Source organism: Schistocerca piceifrons, chromosome 9 (assembly GCF_021461385.2).
Source record: "Schistocerca piceifrons isolate TAMUIC-IGC-003096 chromosome 9, iqSchPice1.1, whole genome shotgun sequence".
NCBI classification, from domain to species: Eukaryota; Metazoa; Arthropoda; class Insecta; order Orthoptera; family Acrididae; genus Schistocerca; species Schistocerca piceifrons.
In genome coordinates, this window is record NC_060146.1 from 75,607,647 (window position 1) to 75,633,189 (window position 25,543).

Below are 25,543 nucleotides of genomic sequence, written 5' to 3' on the forward strand. Positions count from 1 at the left end.
AGCTTGGCACTTAGTGCTGGTCAAGAGATTCACAATAAATGCGGACTAAGTAAGGGCTCAGTGAGATAGAGACCTCTTTGTAAAATGCAACCGGAATGTCATCCAGACCAGATGACCTATTTGTTTTCAACTCTTTCAGTTGTTTTTCTATGCCAGGGATGCTTATTACTATGTCATCCATATGGGACCCTGTGCAATGGTCAAATGACGGTATATTAGATTGATCCTCCTGTGTGAACAATTTTGTAAACATGGAATTTAAAACTTGTGACAGAAGCTTCCTGTTAAGGGCAGATGGTTTTAAGGGTCCCTGTGGTTCATAGCAGGCACTGTTCACTATTTTGCTTTCTAGTTCATGTTGTTTGAGAGCAGAGTTCTACTCATTTTAATAAAATTCTATGAGGTAAACTGTATGGAAAGTTATTAAATGCATGCTGTTGAGTGGGCAGAGACATATTTGAACTCTAAAAACAGAAGGTCACTTTAACAAATAATACCACAGGATAAGGCTGAATTCAGGTTGGAGAAACATTAAGAATGTTGTGTTTCACAAGGTTTGGTGAATGGTCAGCACCTGTTTTTGATCAAAGTACATGATTTGCCATGGACATAGGGGACTCTTTGAAAACTCTGATGTTTGCTGCTGATATAGTTTTCCTGACAGGTGCCCCTAATACGTCCATGTTAGACACAACCACGAAAATAATTGGACAGTCTTACGACCGATTCACAGGAAACAGTATAACCCATAATCCTACAAATGCTCATGTTATATAAAAACTATTAAAAATGACCAACAGATACCGGAAGAGGAGATCAATGAGCAAAAATTAAAAACTCTTGTGTGTGAAGTTCGTATACCAACCAGATTGGTAATAAATTGCAGTGGCACCAACACATAGATAAGTTAACCAACATACTGAACCCTCTTAATGTTGTTAGGGATGCCTAAACTTACAAGTCCATATGTATTTACTCCATAATGGTATTTTTTAGCTAATATAATAATGATCAAGATGAACTGTGAAAGTCACAACCGCAGTACTAGGTATTGAAGTAATTTTCATATAGACTATCCATCCCTGTCTAAGTTTCTGAATTTAATTTTAAATTCTGGTGCATAATACTGGTTCCCAGTAGACACAAATCAGGAAATTTATAACACCCAGGAATTAAAAAAAAGTAAAACAATGCATCATTAGTCATTGCTTCTGTAATTTATTGGAATAAATGGATTTGGAGATTTACATCCAGTTAATTTCAGTGTTCATATTAAACTGATTTTGACTTTGCAGTTGTACAGAATGCAAACAGAAATCAGCCAAGTTGGCATCTCTTTGGTGATCTTTGAAGGGTGATCTGCTTTTATGAAAGGTGGGTGTTTATGAAATTTCGTGTGACTGTGGTAAAAGGTACACAGGACAAGCTGTACACACTGTACAGGAACATTGCTTTGAACACCAGCGATACACTTGCCTTGTACAGCCCAATAAATCTTCAGTGGCTGAACACTTATATTTCCATTGGCCATACCGTGAATTATGGGAAAGTTAAGATACTAGCCACAGCCTCATCCTACTGGAGTTAGTGGTCAACAAAGCTGTGGGGATACAATTGGCACACAAGCTGCTCAACTGAGATGAGAATTTCCAGCTCAACAAATTGTAGAAACCCCTCATTTCACATGTGCACTCTCAAAGGAAATACTGTTCTAAGTCTTCACTGCCTGGCATTCCAACATATTCCATCCATAATAGTCAACCGCATACTTTATAAGCAGTGTAGGTCTGCTGACTCTGTGCTCACTTTGTTTTACTCTTAGATGGATAAATGTTTATCTATGACAAATGGTCTTCTTACCAACAAAGTTATCTCTGATGCATGAACATTTACTCCACATCACTGTGTAAAGTGATTTAAAAATCTTGCAAGCAATTTACCTTGAGATCGGCTGAAAGGTTGCCCATCGAAATATTGGAACAAGAAATAATTATATCCTGAATACACACACAAATATGGTGGAATATCTACATAATGATTTTTACAAGGTATTAAAAAATCAGCTGAGTAGTATAAGAAGAGTGAAAAATTTGAAATAGCTGTATTTCTACTAATACACATAACACTGATCAGTCAGAACATTATGACTACCTACCTACTAGTTGGTATGCCCACCATTGGCACAGATAACAGGGGCAACATATCATGACATGGAAGCAATGAGGCCTTGGTAGGTTGCTGGAGCGAGTTGGTACTGAATCTGATTACAAAAGTTGCTTAATTCTTGTAAATTCCAGGGCCGGGGGCAATGGACTCAAAAATGGCTCTAAGCACTATGGGACTTAACTGCTGTGGTATCAGTTCCCTAGAACTTAGAACTACTTAAACCTAACTAACCTAAGGACATCACACACATCCATGCCCGAGGCAGGATTCGAACCTGCGACTGTAGCGGTCGTGAGGTTCCAGACTGTAGCGCCTAGAACCGCTCGGCAACTCTGGTCGGCGGCGATGGCTTCCGAGGCTATGCTCTGAGGCTACACATTCCAGATGTGCTTGATTGTGTTCAAATCTGGTGAGTTGGAAGGCCAGCATATCAATTGGAACTCACCACAGTTTTCCTTGTGACACGGTGCATTATCTTGTTGAAAAATCCCTTTGCCATCGGGAAAGATGATCATCATGTTGGGGTGTGCATGGTCTGCAACCAGTATATGATGTTCCTTATCTGTCATGGTGCCTTGCACAAGCTCAACTGGACACATGGATCTCTATGCAAATGTTCCCCGAGCGTAATGGAGCCGCTGCTGTCCTGCTATTCAGGTGTCGAGGAGCTGTTCCCTTCAAAGACAACAGATTCGCACCCTCCCATCGGCGTGATGAAGAAGGTATCGGGATTCATCAGACCTTGCAATGCTCTACCACTGTGCCAATGTTCAGTCCCGATGGTCACATGCCTATTTCATTTGTAGTTGATGATATTGTGGTTGTTACTGCGGCACATGCGTGGGTTGTCAACTGTGGAGGCCCATCGTTAGGAGTGTTCAGGGCATTGTGTCTTCAGACACACTTGTAATCTGCCCAGCATTAAATTCTGATGTTAGTTCCACCATAGTTCACCACCTGTCCGTTTTTCCAGTCTGCCCAGCATACGATGTCTGACATCTATAATGATGGGTGGTCACCAACCCCATTACATCTGGACATGGTTTCACCTTGGTTTCAACATGTGTTGAAGGCACTCGCCACAGCACTCCTTGAACACCTGACAAGTTGTGCGGTTTTTGAAATGCTAGTGCTGAGCCTCTGGGCCATCACAATCTGCCTTCATTCAAAATCGGATAGATTGTGTAGCTTTCCCATTCTACACACAGACAGCACGCTCACTTATACTACATGCACCATGCATGTGTCCAAATAGTAGTCGTTCCTCACCAGGTGACACTGCTATCGCCTTGACAGGTTTATATCGATGGTAGGTCAGTGGTCATAATGTTCTGGCTGATCAGCATATATGAAGTTATCTAGAATAATTCCTGTAGCTATCAGTATGAATAGATTACAACAAGTTGTGATTCATTCCAGAATGAAATTTTCGCTCTGCAGTGGAGTGTGTGCTGATATGAAACTTCCTGTCAAATTTAAAATGTGTGCTGGACGAAGACTTGAACTCAGCCCTTTGTCTTTCATGGGCAAGTGCTCTACCGAATGAGCTATGCAAGCTTGAGTCAAGACCCATCCTCGTAGGTTCATTACAGCCAGTACCTCGTCTCCTACCTTCAAAACTTCACAAAAGCTCTCCTGCGAAAAAAGTTACATAGGCAGTGATCATATTAATACGACTGATCTATGTATTTGTCATAATAAATGATAGTGAATTTAGGACTAAGTATGGAATTCACCCTACCCCCATGAACCGTGAACCTTGCCGTTGGTGGGGAGGCTTGCGTGCCTCAGCGATACAGATGGCTGTACCGTAGGTGGAACCACAACGGAGGGGTATCTGTTGAGAGGCCAGACAAATGTGAGGTTCCTGAAGAGGGGCAGCAGCCTTTTCAGTAGTTGCAGGGGCAACAGTCTGGATGATTGACTGATCTGGCCTTGTAACACTAACCAAAACGGCCTTGCTGTTGTGGTACTGCGAACGGCTGAAAGCAAGGGGAAACTACAGCCGTAATTTTTCCTGAGGGCATGCAGATTTACTGTATGATTAAATGATGATGGCGTCCTCTTGGATAAAATATTCCGGAGGTAAAATAGTCCCCCATTCGGATCTTCAGGCAGGGACTACTCAAGAGGACGTCGTTATCAGGAGAAAGAAAACTGGCGTTCTACGGATCGGAGTGTGGAATGTCATATCCCTTAATCGGGCAGGTAGGTTAGAAAATTTAAAAAGGGAAATGGATAGGTTGAAGTTAGATATAGTGGGAATTAGTGAAGTTTGGTGGCAGGAGGAACAAGACTTCTGGTCAGGTGACTACAGGGTTATAAATACAAAATCAAATAGGGGTAATGCAGGAGTAGATTTAATAATGAATAAAAAAATAGGAGTGCAGGTAAGCTACTACAAACAGCATAGTGAACGCATTATTGTGCCCAAGATAGACACGAAGCCCATGCCTACTACAGTAGTACAAGTTAATATGCCAACTGGCTCTGCAGATGATGAAGAAATTGAAGAAATGTATGATGAGATAAAAGAAATTATTCAGGTAGTGAAGGGAGACGAAAATTTAATAGTCATGGGCGACTAGAATTCGAGAGTAGGAAAAGGGAGAGAAGGAAACATAGTGGGTGAATATGGATTGGGGGAGAGAAATGAAAGAGGAAACTGCCTGGTAGAATTTTGCACAGAGCATAACTTAATCGTAGCTAACACTTGCTTCAAGAATCATAAAAGAAGGTTGTATACATGGAAGAATCCTGAAGATACTAGAAGGTATCAGATAGATTATATAATGGTAAGACAGAGATTTGGGAACCAGGTTTTAAATTGTAAGATATTTCCAGGGGCAGATGTGGACACTGACCACAATCTATTGGTTATGAACTGTAGATTAAAACTGAAGAAACTGCAAAAAGGTGGGAATTTAAGGAGATGGGACCTGGATAAACCGACTAAACCAGAGGTTGCACAGAGTTTCAGGGAGAGCATAAGGGAACAATTGACATGAATGAGGGAAAGAAATACAGTAGAAGAAGAATGGGTAGCTCTGAGGGATGAAGTAATGAAGGCGGCAGAGGATCAAGTAGGTAAAAAGACAAGGGCTAGTAGAAATCCTTGGGTAACAGAATAAATATTGAATTTAATTGATGAAAGGAGAAAATATAAAAACGCAGTAAATGAACCAGGCAAAAAGGAATACAAACGTCTCAAAAATGAGATCGACAGGAAGTGCAAAATGGCTAAGCAGGCATGGCTAGAGGACAAATGTAAGGATGTAGAGGCTTATCTCACTAGGGGTAAGATAGATACTGCCTACAGGAAAATTAAAGAGACCTTTGGAGAAAAGAGAGCCACTTGTATGAATATCAAGAGCTCAGATGGGAACCCAGTTCTAAGCAAAGAAGGGAAAGCAGAAAGGTGAAAGGAGTATATAGAGGGTCTATACAAGGGCGATGTACTTGAGTACAATATTATGGAAATGGAAGAGGATGTAGATGAAGATGAAATGGGAGATACGATACTGCGTGAAGAGTTTGACAGAGCACTGAAAGACCTGGGTCAAAACAAGGCCCCCGGAGCAGACAACATTCCATTAGAACTACTGTCGCCCTTGGGAGAGCCAGTCCTGACAAAACTCTACCATTTGGTGAGCATTATGTATGAGACAGGTGAAATACCCTCAGACTTCAAGAAGAATATAATAATTCCAATCCCAAAGAAAGTAGATGTTGACAGATGTGAAAATTACCGAACTATCAGTTTAATAATTCACTGCTGCAAAATACTAATGAGAATTCTTTACAGACGAATGGAAAAACTGGTAGAAGCCGACCTCGGGGAAGATCAGTTTGGATTCCGTAGAAATGTTGGAGCACGTGAGGCAATACTGACCCTATGAGTTATCTTGGAAAATAGATTAAGGAAAGGCAAACCTACGTTTCTAGCATTTGTAGACTTAGAGAAAGCTTTTGACAATGTTGACTGGAATACTCTCTTTCAAATTCTAAAGATGGCAGGGGTAAAATACAGGGAGCGAAAGGCTATTTACAATTTGTACAGAAACCAGATGGCAGTTATAAGAATCGAGGGGCATGAAAGGGAAGCAGTGGTTGGGAAGGGAGTGAGACAGGGTTGTAGCCTGTCCCCAATGTTATTCAATCTGTATATTGAGCAAGCAGTAAAGGAAACAAAAGAAAAGATCAGAGTAGGTATTAAAATCCATGGAGAAGAAATAAGAACTTTGAGGTTCGCTGATGACATTGTAATTCTGTCAGGGACAGCAAAGGACTTGGAAGAGCAGTTGAACGGAATGGACATTGTCTTGAAAGGAGGATATAAGATGAACATCAACAAAAGCAAAATGAGGATAATGGAATGTAGTGGAATTAAGTCGGGTAATGCTGCGGGAATTAGATTAGGAAATGAGACACTTAAAGTAGTAAAGGAGTTTTGCTATTTGGGGAGCAAAATAACTGATGATGGTCAAAGTAGAGAGTTTATAAAATGTAGGCCCGCAATGGAAAGGAAAGCGTTTCTGAAGAAGAGAAATTTGTTAACATCGAGTATAGATTTAAGTGTAAGGAAGTCGTTTCTGAAAGTATTTGTATGGAGTGTAGCCATGTATGGAAGTGAAACATGGACGATAAATAGTTTGGACAAGAAGAGAATAGATGCTTTCGATGTGTGGTGCTACATAAGAATGCTGAAGATTAGATGGGTAGATCACATAACTAATGAGGAGGTATTGAACAGAATTGGGGAGAAGAGGAGTTTGTGGCACAACTTGACAAGAAGAAGGGACCAGTTGGTAGGACATGTTCTGAGGCATGAGGGGATCTCAAATTAAGCATTGGAGGGCAGCGTGGAGGGTAAAAATCGCAGAGGGAGACCAAGAGATGAATACATTAAGCAGATTCAGAAGGATGTAGGTTGCACTAAGTACTGGGAGATGATGAAGCTTGCACAGGATAGAGTAGCATGGAGAGCTGCATCAAGCCAGTCTCAGGACTGAAGACGACAACAACAACAACAATGGAATTCACAGATGCAGTGCCAAAAGTAGAAATAATCTCTTTATAGACCATGTAACCTGTTCTAGTTTTCAGAATAGAGTTTAAATTATAGATGGTATGTGCAACTGGAGACACCCAAATATTCAAAACGAAAATAAAATAGTACCATATTAGCCAATCCTCCTGTAATTTGGCAGGATACTAAGACTCGGGTCTATAGACTCTGATTAACATGGGTACCTTTCATGAGATTACATCATAAAGCCTGACATAAAAGCCTTGCTCCAGTTGATTGTAGATGTAAGGTGACCAGACATCATGTATTAGCCAGGATAGTCCCTTGTTTTGAGTATATGTCAAATTGCCACTTTTCTTTCATGGAAATCTCTTATCAGCATAAAACATCATTAACTATAGCTCTCAAAAATTCCAAATCTGCAGTTTTGCTTCAGTTTGATGAAAAATTTAAAGATACTAACAAGTGGCGAAGCAAAGCACTGCTTATATTATGGGTCTACAACACATATACACACGAAACTGTGTGGCGACTTCGCTTGGAAAAGTACAGGTGCAAATGACAACTGTGCCGGTATGCACTATCAACTAACAAATCATAATAACTTGTGTTTGACATACATGTTGTGAGAAGTAACAAAAACTGTAAACAGATATGCTCGAGTGCGAGTCAAAACAAAATTCATTACAGCTGTGACTGGTAGAATGACTCCCGTATGAAAAATTCTACAGGACTGTCTGGATGGAATAAATTCAGAGATACTATACAAGTATGTAACTTATGCATTATTTATTTGTTTGTTTGTTTCTTTGTTATTAGTTCTGAAATCTTTGTATTTATGATGAAACCATTTTGCACATTCTCTTTTGTCCTTTGGTCTAAATGTCCCGTTTTCTTGTTTCTTTTAGACACTTTCTTTAAACAATCTTTTGGAACAACTGAGGCACTTGATTCAAAGCATGAGGTACAATACCTCAATCCAGATACTCAGTTTCTCACATGAGGCAGAATGTTCATTAATAAGAATTAATTGAAAATCCGTAGGGCTACACTGATAATTTCCTGAGTGCATTGTGTGACAAAATTGATTCCAGATTCGCACACTCCCAATTGAATGTTATTGTTTACTACATGAAACAATAAATCCTATGAAGCAAGCTAAAGAATTATGGCATAAATAGCATCTCTCCTGCATGGGTGGAATCTTACTTGCACGCAGAAACAGAGAGCCTCCATAACAGACTGCATCTTGGGAATGAAAATAAACTCAGAATAGGGGAACATAGCATGGAGTTCCACAAGGATCAGTACGGGGTGCAGTCTTATTTCTAATGTAAATAAATGATCTTCCAGTGAAATTAAAGGGCAGTTCAAAAACTGTAATGTTTGGTGATGCCACAAGCATGCTAATCAAGGGTCCAAGGGTCCAGTCTTATTTCTAATGTAAATAAATGATCTTCCAGTGAAATTAAAGGGCAGTTCAAAAACTGTAATGTTTGGTGATGCCACAAGCATGCTAATCAAGGGTCCAAACTCAGCCCAAGCAGGCACAGTCCAGATCATACTTGAACATACCTACAAATGGTTCACCACTAATGGTTGAAGTATTAATTTCACATATACTCACAGCATGTGTTTTCAAACAAGCAATAATGACTTGTAGCACCAAAAGTACACTGAATGACTCAGTGACTTCTTACATAGTAGAACACAGTAATTGTTCTCAATGGTGAATGTTCATCAGAGATAAGGGTATCATCAGGAGTGGCCCAGATAGATGTGAGAGGGCCGTTCTCATTCTCCATATACAAGGACTGAATGAAAAGTAATGCCTCCACCTTTGTTAATTGGGTTGGATGGGAATATTTCAATAAATCAAATGCAGAAATAATCCTTAGAATGTAATCTTCAATTACCAATATTCACTTTTCCACCTAATCACCAGCCAATTTTATATATTTCTGCAAACGATGAATAAGTTTTCTGAAGCTGTCACAGAAGTAGTACATCCACGACCACAGTCTCGCAGTCGTAATGACGTACCCACATTTTGTCCCGTGTCACAATTGAATGGAGAAAGGCGTCACCTTCATTCTCGTAACGCCAGAGGAGTTCCAGGCAAATTTAAAGTCTGTGCTCTTTCACTTCAGGAGTCACCATCCAGAGTACCTTCCGACAGCCAAGCAAAGCAATAATGTGACCCACACGTTCTTGTGAAATGCTGATTGTGCTTGCAGTTTCTCTCTATGTGATACAATGGTCATCCTGAATCAATCTGTCAACGTTTTGCTTGTGAAACTTGGTGGTTGCTCTCACAGTGTGTCCAACTCTTTGTTTGAGACACATAGTACTCACATCAAGACAATCACCATAAATTGCTTTCATTCTATGATGAATCTCCTTTTGGGGTGACACCTTCTGCTGTCGAGAATTCAATGGCTGCACGTTGCTTAAATCACATTGACCGATCGTCTGCGCAGGGTTCCATACTTTACACTGTAGCAACACAACCATTCAATGCTAAGGCTTTCTGCCAACTGGAGCTGTAGAGAAGAGGCTACAGAACAAGCCAGTAGCTGCTGCATACCAATGCTGCCAACTGTTGAAGAGTTACAAAGGTGGAGGCATTATTTTTCAGTCAACCCTCATACATAAATGACGTCGTGGACAGGACGAGCAGCAACCTGCAGCTGTTTGCTGCTGTGTTATGGGGTATGGGTTGGTGTCATCATTGTGACTTTAGAAGGATACAAGATGGCTTGGACAAAATGTCTATGTAGTGCAATGAATTGCAGCTTGCTCTAAATTTAGGAAAATGTAAGCTAATGCAGATCAGTAGGAAAAACAATCCCATAATGTTCAAATACAGCATTGGCAGTGTGCTGCTTGACAAAGTTACCCTATTAAATATCTAGGCATATTATTGTAAAGTGATTTGAGATTAATGAGCATGAAAGCGTTATAGTAGGGGAAACAAATGATCAATTTCCTTTCTTGGGAGAATTTTAGGAAAGTGTAGCTCATCTATAAAGGAACAAATAGAACACTCATGTGACACGTCAGTGAATATAACTGGAGTGCACACACACACGCACGCACGCGCGCGCACACACACACACACACACACACACACACACACACACACACCAGGTATTTCTGTTCCCAGAACACCATACAATTAAAGCTTAAATATTTTCGGGCAACAATCAGCTACACAGATGGCCTTATCATTAGCTAGTTGTAAATCTAGCAGCATACAGCTAGTGCTGAAGTTTGGGCATGTCAGTAGGTGGTTATCTGTTTGGACATTCCCAGTCACATAGTGGTTTTCCATTAAAGAAGCTGGATTTGGTTTCAGGTGGTTTTGGTGATGGTAATCCCCCAGTATTTCATTTGCTGCTACTTAATTTCTCCTCCATTTCCTTGAAGGTGCTCCCTTGGACAGCCATGGCCATGTCATTATCATATATAAACTGCCTGGCATTGGGATGCATTTGCTGGTCACTGGTATTTATGTTAAACAGATTGTATGAAAGGAAGAAGACTTCAAAGCAATTCAGAGGTGAGGCACTAAATTTCTTATCAGTAGGTTTGATCAACATGTATTAGAGAGACGCTTCGTGAACTCAGATGGTAATTCCTGGAGGGAAGATAACATTCTTTTCATGAAACATTATTGAGAAAATTTAAAGAACTGGCATTTGAAGCTAACCATAGATTGATTCTGTCGCCACTGATGTACATTTTATCACAAAGACGAGAGAAATTAGGGCTTGTACAGAAGTGTATATACAGTTTTTTTCCCCTCAGGGTGTTTGCAAGTGGAATGGGAAAGGGAATGAATTGGTGGTACAAGGTTCCCTCTGCCATGAACTGTACAGTAGCTTGCAGAGTAAGTATGTAAATGTAGATGAAGTTAAGTGGAGTCAACACATGGATGAAATGACTGAAAAGCTCAGTTCAGTGTGTTATGCTCTTGGAAGCAGCTCTCACTGTATTGACGCAAAGACAAGAGTGTTGGTTTATTTTGCCTTGTTGTCTTAAGGAAATGTCTCTTGGGGCAGTGCATCTTTAGTAAATAAAATCTTTGTTCAGTACAAGTGAGCAGTCTATTTGTTTTCTTTGCAACATTCTCCATTACAACTTCCTGTAATAATACTGTACATACATGGAGAGTGAGTGAGTGAGTGATGAAGAGGCAAGGGAGAGTGCCGGCACACAGCCAACTCTTCACAAATAGCACCAAGGGGGCTGCCAGTCTTAATGTCCTCATCCAACAGATAGATCACCATCAATAGTGTCACATGCCCTCTCTCCATGAAACACAATGCAGAAGTTCAGTATTGAAAACAGGACATCGGCACAAAGTCTGGTGATCACAAACCTTATGGCCACCACCTCTCCTCCCTTTGCTAGCCAAATACTGGTGGTAAGAATTTTTTCCACCACCAGGATTTGAACTGCCATACACCCTGGGGTTGAGTACCACCACTCAAGTACGCATTTGTCATTGCAGCCATAGAAGCAGATAGAAAGGAGCAGTAAGAATATTGTGTAAAGCAGATAACTGTACATCTTTCATAAACCTTTTTAAGGATCTCTGAGCACAGTTACTTCATACTGATTTTTTCACCTCAACTGCAATATACATAGTCACAATACAAGACACAAAAATAATTTTCATGTGGATTATGCCTCATAGTCCAGGGTTCAGAATGAAGGTATAAGCTTCCATAGTAAGATGTTCAATAAGTTCCCATCTCTAACACAGAGAAAGCAAATGGATATCCTACCAGTTCAAAAAAATTAAAAATATACCTCATTAGCCAGTCTTCCCACAAATTATATGAACACTAACTGACAGAAAGTCATTGAGTAAAACAGAAGTAATATGTGGCATTTTCCAAGGAAGTATTATAGGCCCTCTGCTGCTCTTGCTCTGCATAAATATTTAGATGCCAATTTGTACAGCCCTCTTAGATTTTTTGCAGATCATGCTGTCATTTACCATCTTTTAAAGTCATCAAATGATCAAATCAAATTTGCGAAATGATTTAGAAAAGATACCTGTATGATGCAAAAAGTGGCAAACGACTCTAAATAATAAAAAGTGTGAAGCTATCCACATTGAGTTCTAAAAGGAATCTACTAAATTTTGGTTACACAATAAATCACAAAAATGTAAGGGCTGTAAATTCAAGTACATATTACAATTATGAATAACTTAAATTGGCTCGATCAGATAGACAATGTTGTTGGGGAAGCAAACCATATTCTGTGATTTAATCACAGAACACTTAGACAATGCAATAGGTCTGCTAAATAGACTGCTTCCACTCTGCTTGTCCACCCTCTTATGGAGTACTGCTGTGCAGTGTGGGACCCGTGTCACATCAGATTGTGTTATTGTGAAGCAGTGGAGAAAGGGCCACAGATATGATATGCAAACTGGTTGGCAGTCACTAAAACAATGGCATTTTTCAGCAGAATCTTCTCATGAAATTTCAGTCAGAACCTCAGAGTTTGAAAATATTTTGTTGGTGCCCAATCACTTAGGAAGAATTGACCATTGTAGTAAAATTGGAGAAACTAAAGCACACACAGAAGGATTTAAGAATCCATCTTTACCACACATTGTTCAAGAGTGGAATGGTAGAGAAATAGCTTGAAGGTAGTTCGATGAATCCTATTCCAGGCACTTATTTGAATTTCAGAGCAATCGGGTAGATGTAAATGTAGATGTGAAGTCAGGAATTGAAAAGTACCAGTGTTTGTTGTACCCTTGTATTCAACATGAAAAATATTTTATATAAAATTTCCACTGTAATGAGATAAATGTTAAGCTAGTAATAGCAGGTGAACAGCTTGTATGTGGTAGAAATGACAGGCAACAGTTTTCTTTTTTTTCCAAAGCAAAAGCTTCCTTACTAATTTACTTGATTGAATTTAGGTGACATAAATGTGTATAGCATTAAGCAGTATAGCATAGTTTATTATTAATACAGTATACATAATTCAAGTTTCTATGATGTCCTTGTCTCATGACTCTACATCTACATCTACATCCCTATCCCTGATGGTTCTCCTTCTTGATGGGAGTCGGCCACTGATGGGTCACCAACTGCCCCCACTCTTGCACCTCTTTGTCTGACTAAAAGTGACATCTACCCAACTACCCAGGATGCCCCATTGTGGCCAGTTACTGTGCCCCCACTGAGAGAATCTCTGCTCTTGTAGACCAACACCTTCAACCTATTACCCAGAACCTATCCTCCTATATAAAAGATACCAACAACCATTTCCTCGACTGACTCTCCACAGTTCCTGTCCCTTTACCACACGGTGCCCTGCCGTCACTATTGATGCCACCTCCCTGTACACTAACATTCCTAATGCCCATGGCCTTACTGCTAACGAACACTACCTTTCCAGATGCCCTATGGATTCCAAACCAACAACCTCCTTCCTAGTCTCCATGACCAACTATATCCTCACCCAAAATTATTTCTCCTTTGAAGGCATTAAAACAAATCCACGGTACGGCTATGCCACCCGCATGGCACCATCCTATGCTAACCTATTCATGGGGCATCTAGAGGAATCCTTCCTAAAAACCCAGAATCCTAAACCCCTCAACTGGTCCGGATTCATTGATGACATCTTTGTTATCTGGATTGAAGGTGAAGACACTTTATTCACATTCCTCCAGAACCTCAACTTCTCCCCCATTGCCTGGTCCTACTCAACTCAACAAGCCACCTTCCTAGATGTTGACCTCCACCTCAGAGATGGCTACATCAGTACCTCCATCCATATCAAACCTACTAACCACCAGCAATATCTCCACTTCAACAGCTGCCACCCATTCCATACCAAGAAGTCCCATCCGTACAGCCTAGCCACCTGTGGTTGTCGCATCTGCAGTGACAAGCAGTCCTTCTCAAAATATACTGAGGGTCTCACTGAAGCCTTCACTAACTGTAATTATCCTCCCATCCTTGTGCAAAAACAAATCTCCTGCGCCTTATCTTTCCAGTCTCCCACCACCTCCCAAAGTCCCACAGTCCGGCCACAGAGGAGCATTCCCCACATAACTCAGTATCATCTGTGACTGGAGCAACTGAATTACATTCTCCACCATGGTTTCGATTACCTCTCGGCGCATGCCCTGAGATGAGAAATGTCCTGCTCGCTATCCTTCCCACCCCTCCTACAGTGGTATTCCGCCGTCCACAATATACTCGTCCATCCTTACACAACCTGTGCTCCCAATCCCTTACCTCATGGCTCATACCCCTGTAATAGACCTAGATGCAAGAGCTGTCCCATACATCCTCCTACCATCACCTACTCCAGTCCAGTCACTAACATCACCTATCCCATCAAAGGCAGGGCTACCTGTGAAACCAGTCGTGTGATTTACAAGCTAAGCTGAAACCTCTGTGCTGCATTCTATGTAGGCATGACAACCAACAAGCTGTTTGTCCGCATGAACGGCCACTGACAAACTGTGGCCAAGAAACAAGTGGACCACCTTGTAGCTGAACACACTGCCAAACATGATATCCCTCATCTTAATGACTGCTTCACAGCCTGTGCCATATGGATCCTTCCCCCTGAATTGTGCAGGTGGGAACTTTCCCTGCAATACATCCAACGTTCCCATAACCCTCCTGGCCTCGACCTTTGTCAGTCACTGTCCACACCCATCCAGCCCCCTCCCTGTTCCCATTCCAGCACTACACAGCTGTCATTTCACCGCCACACCGACTCTTTTAATTTCTTTTATTTCTCTCCTTTCCACTACTTACCCCCTCCCCCCTCCGCACCTTCTCTCCTGCCCTCCGCCTAAACTGCAACACTTCACTGTCTGCCACTCCTACCATATTATCCCTACCCCTCCCTGCCCCAGCCTCCTCCTTACCCCCACCCAGTCACCACTCCCATCATGCACTGGTGCTGCTGGGGTCTCAGCTCTCTGAGACTGCAGAGAGAGAGAGAGAGAGAGAGAGAGAGAGAGAGAGAGAGAGAGAGAGAGAGAGTGTGTGTGTGTGTGTGTGTGTGTGTGTGTGTGTGTGTGTGTGTGTGAATCTTTTTATTGTGCCTATCGTGGCTCAGCATCTCCGCTATATCCTGAGTAGCAACTTTCCTTCTCTGGTATTGTGGCATCTACTTGTCTTTTTTTCAGATTGCCAGAGATGTGGAAATCACATAATTGAAAGATCTAGGCTGTATGGAGGATGTTGCAGCGTTCCTCAATCAAACTGAGGAACTTGATGAGCAGAAGTCCCCTGAAGTCAAAGGAGAAGGTCATCAAGACCTTGCTGGAGCTTGTGTTAACAGCTTTGGATTTCTTTGATGGATCAGATGTGGGTTGTTTCCACTGTTGCATTTGCCATTTCGGACTCAAAATGATGGCACCACGTAAGATCACAATGACCTTCTACTTTGACTGCAGGGGCCCTCTGTTTGTCAAATTCCATGAGTATGAACCATAATCAATGAAGAAATGCTGCAGAAACTGTGATGCACTATAAAGTCAAAACCCAAAGGAATGCTGTCAGATGGAATCATCCTGTTGCATGACAATTCTTGTCCCCAGACTGCCAATTGAATGAAGGCTACACTTCAGCAATTTGGTTGGGAAATACTTCAACATCCTCCATACAGCCCAGATGGTTCACCATGCAATTTTCACATCTTTATTAACCGGGAAAAAAAACATGTGGATGTCGGTTTCAGTCTGATGAGGAAGTTCAAGAGTGGGTGCAGTTGTGGATCCTTCAGCAACTGATCACATTGCATAAAACAGAAATTGATTGCGTCTTCCCCCAAGGGGTTAAATAACATGTATGATGATTACTTTTGAATGGAACCATCCATGGTCACACTGTGGTGGGTGTTCATTTTTCATTGACTGCCCTTTATATTGTAAACATGATTTGGTTTGTTCAGGACTGTTCCATATGCGAGCAACTCCCATTTGTATCATGATGCCCTGAACCAAAACCAAGTTTGTGCTCAGCGTAAATTAATGAAAGGTCAAATGTAATACAATGTAGTAGTGCTGTCATCATTATGATGTAGAAAGGAGAGAACACACAAAGAAACACTGCCCCTTCAACTACTCTTAGAAGATAGTTTGAAGAAAGATAAATCTACAGTTACAGCATTTTTTGATGTAGACATTTTGAAGTCAGAAGGGGAAAAATGTAGAAAACTAAAGGCTGTCTACAAATTCATGTGACACAATTTTATGGTGACGACACTGATTTCTACCCTCTTGAATTTTCAACTGATACTTACTGCCTCACACAGATGTTTTCTGCAGTACTACTGTACGGTGTTACACCCCGCATTTAAACACTGCAGTTTATTCCAGTATTGGTTTTACAGTATTTACTGTGACCAATTCAAATTTCACTGAATGGACAAATTATTTATCTACAACTAGACACATGCCTAGGTCCTTAAATGATGACTTACATTTCTTGTGCAGTGATGCATTTTTCATTAAGAGAACGTTTTGTTTCTTAGCTTCTGGTCAACTTGCAAGACAGTTCGAAAGCAATGTGACAGATTCATAATTTGGTACTGCAGATTCTGCTTCTGGGCATACTGTAAGTCAATAATAACAGATTTGATTGGAATATTGTGATATTTGCAAATGGAGCAATTACTTGTAACTCAGGTTGCATTAAAATCTGCATCACTGTTTTTTTTTTTGCAATGTCTTATCAACACTTAGTTCATTGAGGTATATGGCTTTTTTTAGCATTGACTGTGGAGGGGAACCTGTGTCATGAAGCAAAGGGAGAAAAGCAAGGTGCAAGTAAAAGAAATACAGTTTTTGAGAAACTGGATACATGTAACAGAAATGGAGAAGATGAGAGATTAAAGTGTTAATGCAAACAAGATTGAGGAAAAAGGATTGAAATTATAGGAACATTTGAAGACAATGGATGATGTGAGGGTGCCTAACCATAAGCAGTTTAGGATCACTATGCCCATATTTGTATGGATGCACTTGTTTATTTACATTGTTAGTCATCAGCAACATATCATCTGATCCAATTACATTTTATGAGAGTATTTATGTAGTTAGCTCCACTTTATATGTTATATGAATGACACATATGTAACAAATATGCATGTTTTTATGCAGTGATTGCATAAAAGTCATGGGAAGGCACTGGATGTGATGTTAATCGGAAATCAGTCCTGGAAGTAGTAGTTGAAGCAAGAACGCTACGAGGTTTAGGAATCACTGATCCCCACATCATCCATTACTATTCACAACTGTTCTTTTGTAGTCGGCGCTGGGTTCACCAAGTGTACACACATTTTGACAGCATCCCATAAATTCTCAACTGGGTTAAGATAGTGTGATCTGGGAGACCAAACTGTGGTCAAGAATTAACTGGAGAATTAATCAAATCACCTCTGTGCAATTGAACAGCAGTGATTTGTTCCATTGTTCTGTTGAAATGCCATATCTCCATTGCTGTGCTCTTAATGCCAGAAAGGGATGCAGAGGGTTAGCAATAATGTCCACATATTGTGCATCTGTCATTCTTTCCTGCAGCCAGACACTGGGGCCTAATGTGAACAGAGCCCAGACCGTAGTAGAAGCAACTTCTACCTGCACACAACCTTGCTGACACAAATGATCTGCAGTGGTTAGACACTGGACTCGCATTCGGGAGGACGACAGTTCAATCCCGCGTCCGGCCATCCTGATTTAGGTTTTCTGTGATTTCCCTAAATTGTTCCAGGCAAATGCTGGGATGGTTCCTTTGAAAGGGCACGGCCGACTTACTTCCCCGTCCTTCCCTAATCCAATGAGACTGATGACCTCGCTGTCTGGTCTCCTTCCCCAAACAACCCAACCCAACCCAACAAATGATCGAAAGATTTGTAGGGGGTATGAGATATTTCCATGTGGCTGTCAGCTTGATACAACTGATACCAAGGGTCAAGTACATGGTCTGATTCCATTCATCAGCTTTGACAGGTGATGTCCTGTGCAAAGGATGTAAGTGGCCTGTTATTAAATATCATCTATGTTTGTCTTAGTAAATGGGGTAAAATAATCTGTTTATTCCAAATATGTCATCATTTACAAGGGTGTGCTTAGGCAGGAACCTGAGAGTACAGTTTAAAATGTTGCTAGAGAAATGAGTAGCAATCATATTTATAATTTTGGTTCTTATAAATATTTGCCTGTTTTTTCCTGAATGTGACATGGTGGAGGTGCAGTGTATTTGAAACGCATTGTTTCTGTAGGGGGTACATTGTTGTTAGCAGTGGCAGATTTTTTTGGTAAATGTTTGTGCATGTTGTTTGGTTTGTAGTAGTGGTTCAGTTGAATGGGATTGAGTCTCTGGTTTGGTTTTGGTTTCTGAACTCTTAGTTCTCAGTTTTAGTTTGTTGTTTTATATGCTGCATGTTGAGTGTTTTATGGAGTTTTGCTTTGGAGTTGTATTTGAATATCTTATTGCTTGCAGTATGCTTTTTGCGCGTGCATGCGTGTAAAGGGGGGGGGGGGGGGGGGCAGCCTTGATTCATTTGAGGGAGGTTTCCATTAGGATAAGTATGCTTTAATAGCTCAAGTGAAATTTGCAGTACTGATTTTTTGGTTTTATTAGGTGGGATGGTCTGGTGTTGCTCTCTTCATTTAGGCTAGGTAGGTCAAGTGAAATTTGAGATAATAATTATTATTCTATTTTTCTGGGTGGAAGGGTGGGCTGTGGTGGTATCATTATCTTTATTTGAGCTATATTGATTAAGTGAATAGTTGATTACAATTGTGTGTTTTTTGTATTTTTTTTTATTTGGAGTAATTTGTTAGTGTTCTTTTTGATTATGTGGTTGTCTTGAATTGATATTAGTGTTATGTCATATTTTTAGTTTGTTACCACCCAAAACAGCCTAATTCTTATGGTTGACCCTTTAATTTCATTTCATTATGTGACTGAAATACTTTGCACTTTTCTTATGTTTGCTTGTGGCAGTAATAGTTTATCTTGTGGTTGCCACCTTTGAGGAGCTAAATGGTTTTCTTAGTAACTTATGTGAGCTGCACTGTTTATTCCAAGTATGACATCACAGGTCAAAGCAGACAGGTGGAATCAAAAGTGCACTAATATTGATATAGATTCATCAGATAGCTACATGCTGCCACATTTATATCGTCTAGTGATTATGTTTGTGGGTCAGAGCCAGCGGCTGATCTGTATGTTGAGGTGTCAGCAACGGGACATGAGTCAGCCGTTGGCTGCCAAAGCCTAAACAATGAATTTGCCTCCACTCGGTCCTGGTAGAAATGGGTCGCTGATATCTCACGTTCAAATAGGCAGAGGTCTGGCCCACAGATGACTGTCGACTGTGCAGTATGTCACTGCAGTAGGTTCGTGTCTGCCATTTGTCACATACTCATCCTCACCCTGTGTGCCAATTTACATGTATGGAAACATTGTCTATGATGTTGAAGATTCATACTAGACACTTGTTCTTGAAAACCCAAATTACTGTCTGCTCTTCAATATGCTGTCTATGAGTATTGCAAAGATTATTGTCATACATTTGAAGTTAGTAAATTTGCAATGTGCCACTACACACTGGTCTGCAGCAGAGAGCTCAGATTGTGCATGATGCCATAAAGTGCATCTTGCTGCAACATTCAGGAATTTAGGCATTATATGCAACATGTGCAATGACCCTTTTCATGACTTTTGCTATACATAGGTGTGCTGACTGTGTAAAGATTCTTGCACAGTGAAGGATTAGGTGATATGTTGGTGAAGACACGATAAAAAGAACTAAATTCTGTCCAAACAGGCGTTGAAGGCCCAAAGGTACCAACCTGCCACCATGTCATCCTCAGCCCACAGGCGACACCCATTGCAAATATGGAGGGGCATGTGGCCAGCACACCACTCTCCCAACCATTGTCAGTTTTTGTAACCAGAACCACTATTTCCCAATCTTGCAGCTCCTCAATTGGCCTCACAAGGGCTGAATGCACACCACTTGCCAACAGTGCTTGGCAGACTGGACAGTCACCTGTCCAAGTGCTAGCCAAGCCCAACAGCACTTAACTTTGGTAATCTGACAGGAAATGGAGTTACCACTGTGACAAGCTGTTAGCCTGCTGATGACAAGGAGAATGTTTTAAAAAAAGCTGTCTTAAGACAGCCTAATCTAATCTATTAGAACTATACTAATACAATTAAAATAACAGTAGTAGTAGTAATAATAATAATAATAAACCCCGTGGAGGCCCGGGTAAAGACCCCGTGGAGGCCCGGGAAAAGAATAGGCCTCCGGTATGTTCTGCCAGTTGTAAAAGGCGACGAAAAGAACAAACCAGTTATAGGGCTAACTCCTCTTTTAGTGTAATTACTTCGTTCAGGACAGAACTAAAGAAGCCTCGGACAAGTGCCGTCATGGTCGGGGACGACGCTTGAACCCTATTCCCGCCCACAATGGTAACGACACTGCTAGCCAACTGGAAAATGATTTAAATCCAAATAGAGGTGTTTTGCAGGATATGCTTTCAGCAACCACCCTAGAAGGAAAACAAAGACAATGGATGAGATGGTCAGATGAAGTTAATCGACACCTCATGTTCTGTTACTACCAAGCAACAAACCTAGGAACCAACACAACTGGATACAGATCACAAGTATACACAACATTTATTACCAGATACCCAGAATTAAAATTTTTAACAGAACAACAACTAGCTGATCAGATCTGTGTAATAATCAAAAATAACAGGATACCCCAGTCAGAATTAGAAAATATCAAACAACAAGTACAACAAATACTGGAACAAAATAACGTGCAATCAGAAGAAGAAGAAAATACAGTAATGGACTCAAACATCCCAGAGCAAACAAACAAAGAACAACACGCATCAATTAAACAATCAGAAGAAAACTAAGTCTTAAGACAGCCACCAGAACAAGTACAAATAGAACACGAAGTGACACACATGTTAGATATAGAAGAGAAATTTCAGCTGACATATATAGAATACAAAGACACAAATACAGACATTAGACCATTCTTGCATAGACTGCCAAATAACCACCAAGTCGAAACAACAATAAAAACTATCAACACAATCCTACACAACAAAATAAATGAAAACACAACTATGAAAGAGTTACAACTACTGGTTTATATAGGAGCACTCACTACGCTAAATATACACACTAGGCAGAGATCAGAACCAACCAACACACAGAAGAAACCCACAAAACCAGCATGGCAACACAGGCTACAGATCAGAATAGAAAAACTGAGTAAAGACATTGGACAGCTAACACAATTTATAAGAAATGAAGTGTCAGAAAAAAAAAAAAAAAACGAAAAAGGTTAGGTAAAATCTCACAACAAGAAGCGATAGAGCAATTAGATGAAAAGAAGCAGAAATTACAAGCATTGGCCAAATGACTTAGAAGATACAAAAAAAGTGAAAATAGAAGGAAACAAAACCAACATTCAGCACAAACCAAAAGAAATTTTACCAGACAATAGATAACACACACATTAAAATAGACAATCCACCAAGCATAACAGACATGGAACACTTCTGGAGCAACATATGGTCAAACCCGGTACAACATAACAGGCATGCACGGTGGATACAAGCAGAAACAGACACATACAAGATGATACCGCAGATGCCTGAAGTGATAATTTTGCAACATGAAGTCACCCTAGCAATTAATTCTACTCACAATTGGAAAGCCCCTGGAAAAGATAAAATAGCAAATTTCTGGCTAAAGAAGTTCACCTCAACACATTCACATCTAACTAAATTATTTAACATGGTTATAATAGAGGGAAACATTCCACGTAGGAAATATATATCTAAAAACAAAGATGATGTGACTTACCAAATGAAAGTGCTGGCAGGTCGACAGACACACAAACAAACACAAACATACACACAAAATTCAAGCTTTCGCAACAAACTGTTGCCTCGTCAGGAAAGAGGGAAGGAAAGGGAAAGACGAAAGGATGTGGGTTTTAAGGGAGAGGGTAAGGAGTCATTCCAATCCCGGGAGCGGAAAGACTTACCTTAGGGGGAAAAAAGGACGGGTATACACTCGCACACACACACATATCCATCCACACATATACAGACACAAGCAGACATATTTAAAGACATATTTAAAACAACACGTTCCCACATACAAGTATGCACCACAAAATGTACTGGAGAATGATGAATACAAATTATACTGGAACAGAACCATTATAACAGATAAAACACCACCACATAACAAACCTGACATAATACTCACCAATAAAAAGACGAAATTAACACAACTAATTGAAATATCCATACACAATACAACAAATATACAAAAGAAAACAGGAGAAAAAATTGAAAAATACATCCAACTGGCTGAGGAAGTCAAGGACATGTGGCATCAGGATAAAGTTGACATTATACCAATATACTATCAACTACAGGAGTCATACCACACAATATCCACCAGTACATCAATGCAATACAGCTACATCCAAACTTATATATACAACTACAGAAACCCGTAATTATTGACACATGTTCAATAACCCGAAAGTTCCTAAATGCAGTATAACATATACCGTACAGTTATAATGAAGTCACGCTTGATCAAGGTCCGCGTCACTTTCCATTTTTGACCAGAGATAACGTCTGAGAAAAGAAAGAAAGAAAGAATAATAGTAATAATAATAATAATAATGATAATGATAATACTTTGCAAAATTCACTGACTACCAGTGATCTAGTTTGTGTGAATACTTCTCAATGCATTGTGAGGAAAATGTGAGATAGAGATTACAACTGTTTGTAATTTCAAGCCAATATTATAAGACTTTTTTTCCCTCTCTCTACAGAGTACAATAAATGAAATGTAACTGGACATTGCTGATACTTTTCCCCATTTTATTAGTGATCTTGCCTGATAAGCACATAAAATTAACACAAGTTCCATAATACAACACCATACATCACCATGCTCTACACAACACCAATGCTTTAATAATGTGTCTGACACAAAATGCACTTCCTCCAACAGGACAACAACAACTTACTCTAAACTATGGTACATGCCAAAGATATAAATCATGTTGCAAAAAAAGCAGCACTTTCTTATTGCATCATAGCTTTTGCTTGCAACCTCATCTGCGTGGGCCTTGAACCCACAAGAATTTTGAAAAATCCTGAAGCTTATTATCAGTGAGAAAAATGGATATTAAAAATTGAAGATTAAGCTGTCAAAAGGGTGAAAGTGATTTTTACTGCCAACTCGACAACCTTATCAACGATAGTAGTTACATCAATTCAAGAATGAACTCAAGAATGTCTCTGGATAACGACATTAAACTGTTAATATTATTATTATTATTATGATAAAAAGTTCCAAAATACTTCTTTTATTGACTCTGTCATTTCTATCTTGATTTATTTAGTTTAGTTTTATAAAACTTCTTCTGTCCCAATTTTTTTCTTCCCACGTAATGAAATGATCCTTACATGAAACTGAGGTCATCCACATCAAGAAATAAATTTGATTATGGCAAAATTTTCACAGAAAAGCATCTAAAGATTCCTAAGACAGTTCCCCTGTATCTCGTAAGGATTTCTGTTCCCCTGGATTGAGCCAGATAAAGGAAACTCTCTCTATGCGTATATAACTCATATTTTAGGTGGTGTATCAAGATTAACATGTACCAGATTTTAAGTTAGACATCTGGAAATACAACTATGAAAACCACATGCAGTTTCATGTAGTAACTTTTGCATGTAGACTGGTTTGATGTAGCTGCTCTATCCTGTGCAAGCGTTTTCGCCTCTTAGTAACGACTGCAACCTACATCCTTCTGAATCAGCGTACTGTATTCATCTCTTGGTCTCCCTCTATGATTTTTACCCCCCATGTTCCCCAACAGCGCTAAACTGGTGATCCCTTCATGTTTCGGAATGTGTCCTATCAACCAATCCCTTCTTCTAGTCAAGTTGTGCCACAAACTCCTTATCTCCTCAATTTTATTCATCACGTCCTTGTTGCATGATCTGTGCATCTAATCTTCAGCATTCTTCTGTAGAATTGTATTTCAAAAGCTCCTATTCTCTTTTCTCTACACTATTTATCATCCACACTTCATTTCGGTATGTGGCTACACTCCATACAAATACTTTGAGAAAAGACTTTATGACACTTAAATCTTTACTCAATGTTAACAAATTTCTCTTCTTCAGAAAAGCTTTTCTTTCCATTGCCAGTCTAGATTTTATATCCTCTCTACTTCAGCCATCATCAATTATTTTTCTGTCCAATTAGGAAAACTCATATATTACTTTCAGTGTCTCATTTCCTAATCTAATTCCCTCAGCATAATTTGATTTAATTCAACTACATTTGATTACCTTCGTTTTGCTTTTGTTGATTCTCATCTTACATCCTATCTCCAATACACTGTCCATTCCATTCAAATGCTCAACTTCTCATCTTCATCTATGTCCTCGTCCATTTCTGTAATACTACTCTCAAGTTCATCTCCCTTGGACAGACCCTCAATATACTCCTTCCACCTTTCAGCTTTCCCTTTTTTGCTTAGGACTGGTTTTCCATCAGCTCTTGATATTCGTGCAGGTGGTTCTCTTTTCTCCAACGGTTTCTTTAATTTTCCTGCAGGCACTGTCTGTCTTTCTCCTAGTGGTATATGCTTCTAAATTCTTGCAAATCTTTGCATGACGCATGTTCAAATATATGGACAGACAGACAAAAAATGTTATAAAAATAATTTGTGTTGGCTTCTGTTGCTGCTATAAAGACCCCTTATATTAAGTTTGCTTAAATACCTCCTACGTACAGACATCAGCCAGTTACAATTTTATTATACGTATAGATTCTTTTCGTTATTTTGTAAACATTTCAATAATCGGTAATGCTTATGATGATGATGATGATGATAAAATGGTGATAACTGAAAATTTTTGGATAAATTAACTATTTAAAAACAGACATATTTCACCAAATACAAGTTCAGGTGTGATCTAAACAAATATTTCACTTTGATACATGTGTATACTTGGTTTAGATTTCGTTTAAATTTTTAAACAAACATGTAAAAATAAACTGTATATGATGTTTTATTGGATCACGATGTGTTAAGCAAGTGTATTTGTTTTTTACTATATAGCAAGAGTGCACCATTGATTGGCTTCATTAAAACAATCACAGTGGTCAAAAACCAGTTATGTCAATCAAATAAAGATTTTCTAGAATTAACTGAGGCTGGTTTTGGTCACACTCAAAAGTTTTTTGCCCTCAGTTT

General features: G+C 39.8%; 1 protein-coding gene across 1 annotated transcript in view; it reads left to right on the top strand.

Annotated features, from left to right (window-relative positions):
- Positions 1-25,543, top strand: part of LOC124716713 (serine/threonine-protein kinase par-1-like) — a 461,973-nt gene that overhangs the window by 434,640 nt on the left and 1,790 nt on the right. The gene's annotated exons all lie outside the window — the stretch shown is intronic.